The following is a 3,563-nucleotide window of genomic DNA, read 5'->3' as shown; positions in this document are numbered from 1 at the left end:
TTGACAGGCCAATTTCGCCTGTCTCTCAAACCTGAAAAAAACAACAAAGGCCGCTGTATCAGTCAGCTTGGCCTGCCGTAACCAAATACCACAGAGTGGCTGACCTGAACAGCAGGAATTTATTTCCTCACAGTTATGAAAGGCAGGAAGCCCAAGATCAAGGTGTTGGCTCATTCAGGTTCTGTTCAGGCTTCTCTTCCTGGCCGGTAGGCCTTCTCACCGTGTCCTCACGTGCCTTCCGTCCCGGTGCAGAGAAAGGGAAATCTCCCTCTTCCTCTTCTCGCGGAGCCGCCAGTCCTGCCGGATTAGGGCCCTGCAGCCATCATGATCCGGGTAATCCTAGTTTTGTGTTCATAAAGCCTTATCTCCAAATACAGCCCCAGTGCAGGTGGGGCTTCGGCATACCTGCTTTGGAAGGACGCTAACAGTCTGTAACAGGTGACTCAGGGTGGATTAGTGCGTCATTAATGCTCTGGCCCCCTTACCCAACATCTCATATTATTAAAATTACTGAATTGAGGGGCGCCTGGGTGGCTCAGTCGGTTGAGCATCTCAACTCTTGATTTTGGCTCAAGTGATGAAGCCAGGGTCACAGGACTGAGCCCTGAGTGGGGATCCATGCTGAATGTGGAGCCTGCTCTAGATTCTCTCTCTCTCTCTCTCTGTCTCACTCTCTCTCTTTCCCTCTCTCTTTCCCCCTTCCCTCCTCCCTCTGCCCCTCTTCCCAACTCGTGCTCACTCTCACTCTCTCTCTCAAAAAATGTACTGAACCGATCCAATCAGTGATGGGTTTCTATTTTGTTCTTATAAATGTGGCTGATCTGTTACATCGAGTCCCTATTTCAGCAGCGTCTGAGCCGCACTTAGCCTCACCTCCAAGGGGACGCACCGCACCTTTTCCAGGCATCGGGAACCTCAAGCTTTGCCACCACACGCAGTCCGTGCAGACAGGATCTGCACCGCGTCCACCAGGAGCACAGGTATGCCGTGACTCCTAACATCCTTCTCCAAGGAGACTCGTTTGACACACTCATTGCAGACGTATAGATCCTGTACCTTTTCGTCCTTTTGGGGGCATATTCCTCATTTATAAATTTTACTTCCAAATTAAAATCAACAGGCACTCCCTTTAGTGTCCATAGAAACTCCTTCACTCTAGAGTCTTGGGCAAACTCTTCTTATGCCTCCTGGAGTTTCTAGACTCCTTATGATGGCCAGAAATCACTCAGAAGCTTGTGATGGAAGAAGCAAGCCCTCCAAGCCTCGTGCTGCACACAATTAAAACAATAACTGGCTACACACTGGGCTGTCCTGGGCACAGGGGCTCTCATAGACCCTGAGTCTGTGACCTTCCGTGTCTGGCTGAGCTGCTGATTGTGCTTTGGTCATGGAAACTGAGTCCCGTGAGGCACCTGCCTCACATCAGTCAACCCCTTGACCCCTGGGGGAGGGGACTACTCACTCCCCAGTGCCTTACACTCCTGCCTGTGTCTCCAACCATGATTACTCCTTCCCCACGATTATATACAGCGCCACTCATCTGTCCAGACACTTTTCTAAGTATCAGCTCAGACCTTCCAGCAAGGAAGACCCGAGAATACCCTTTGACCTGAGAAATACACCAAGACATAATTGTCAACATCACGTTTTTGGGGTTTTTTTTTTAATGTTTATTTATTTTTGAGACAGAGACAGAGCATGAGTGGGGGAGGGGCAGAGAGAGAGGGAGACACAGAATCTGAAGCGGGCTCCAGGCTCTGAGCTGTCAGCACAGAACCTGACATGGGGCTCGAACCCACGGACTGTGAGATCATGACCTGAGCTGAAGTCAGATGCTGAACTGACTGAGCCCCGCAGGTGCCCCTTCAACATCATGTTTTTAATACAGTTCACAAACTCAACGAAAATATTATTAGAGGTTCCAAAACTTTCAGGCCTGCTTTTTTGGCTAATGCCATGTGAATGGAAAACTGAGTTGTGGGCTGGCCTAGAAGGACTCCTCATACTTCCCACCTGTTCTTCTTTCTCACGCTCAGAGTAAAATGTTCTTAAAACGTTTCCCGTGTTATTTAGAGCAACCTAGGCCCTACTTCCTGAGAGTCCCCACCACAGTCACCCGAAAGTTTCCTTGATACCAGATAGCCAGAGGGCCAGCTCTTCTGTGTTTTTTTAGATCCTGTATTTGTCCGTTTGACATCTACCAAACACACTGCCAAAGGAAGAGCCAAAGCCTGCGATCCGACCTTTTCAAGCACAGAAAGTCCTATCAGCCACTCTCGGTCCCTAACCACAGCCACCTCCTTATCTGACTCTCCTTCGCTATGCCAGTGTGTCCCCTGCCGAAATCACGTCAGGGCCAGGTCCTAGACATCTGGGAACAGACCCCACACCCCCACGCCACCAGGATTATTCACACCAGCCAATCCCAAGCCATTTTCCCTGCCCTGGCTTATTGCCTTCCCTGCACAAACCCCGATAAAGGCTCTGGCTTGGGCTTTCCCCTTCCTCCTTCCTCTCTGCGTCCTGACCAAAGCTGTGCCTCCTCCTCTCGGGAAGCGTAACCGACTACAATCGTTCCGTGTCCTCACTCATGCACTTCTATAAATTGGAAGTTTGCGGGCTCCATGGAGACAGGAGCCGCGGCTCAGTTCTCAGCCCCGGAACCCCAGGCTCATGCGCACGCCTGCGGCCCTGTGTGTGTCAGAGCAGAGAGGACATACGAGTTACCGTTAGCCATTTTAAGTGTCCGGTTCGGTGACATCAGTGACACTGCCAGCGTTGTGCAACCATCACCACCACCCATCTCCAGACCTTTTTCATCCTCCCAAACAATTTGTACCGTTTAACAGTAACTCCGTATCATACGCCCGCCCCCCAAGCTCTGGTAACCACACTTCACTTGCTGCCTCTGAATTCTGGTACCTGACGTCAGTGCAGTCCTACAATAATTGTCCTTCTGTACCTGGCTTATTTTATTTAGCGTGATTTCTTCAAGGTTCATACCGTTACATGTGTTAGAGTTTTAGCCCTTTTTAAGACTCAGTCATATTCCGTTGCCTGTATATATCACATTTGTTTATCCACTTATCTGCCAATAGATACAGGGTTTGTTTCCACTTTTTGGCTCTTGTCAATTTTTTAAAATGTTTTTTATTTATTTTTGAGAGACAGAGACAGCGCGAGCAGGGAAGGGTCAGAGAGAGAGGGAGACACAGAATCAGAAGCAGGCTCCAGGCTCTGAGCTGTCAGCACAGAGCCCTGCCGGGAGCCAAAGGGTTAAAAGAACTGTGATGGAAAAATGAAGGCAGAACTAACCAACCTTAGCGGAACGTTACAGCAAAATAAACAGCAGTAAATAACTGTTAGTTCCTCAAGGGTCATAAATAAGTATTGACTCCAGGAACGGAGATTACCATCTGTCACCGTCCGACAGGTTCCTGGTACTGACTGCCTCTCAGCATTCTTTCCCCTTCCCCACATTTTTCTTCCCCCCGGTTGTGTATCTAATGAGCCCCCTTGAATAAACGTTAGAGCTTGATCAGACCTCCTGTCTTGCTCTCATT

At 49.5% G+C, this 3,563-nt stretch overlaps 1 long non-coding RNA gene across 1 annotated transcript in view; it reads left to right on the top strand.

Annotated features, from left to right (window-relative positions):
• Positions 1-726: 726 nt before the first annotated feature.
• Positions 727-3,563, top strand: part of LOC115302017 — a 5,314-nt gene continuing 2,477 nt past the window's right edge. The window contains exon 1 of the long non-coding RNA XR_003913389.1: positions 727-980. This is a non-coding gene — a long non-coding RNA (uncharacterized LOC115302017). The remainder of the gene's footprint in view (positions 981-3,563) is intronic.

The sequence above is a fragment of the Suricata suricatta genome, chromosome 9 (genome assembly GCF_006229205.1).
Source record: "Suricata suricatta isolate VVHF042 chromosome 9, meerkat_22Aug2017_6uvM2_HiC, whole genome shotgun sequence".
In the NCBI taxonomy this organism is placed as follows: Eukaryota; Metazoa; Chordata; class Mammalia; order Carnivora; family Herpestidae; genus Suricata; species Suricata suricatta.
This window is presented reverse-complemented; position numbering and strand designations above follow the sequence as displayed.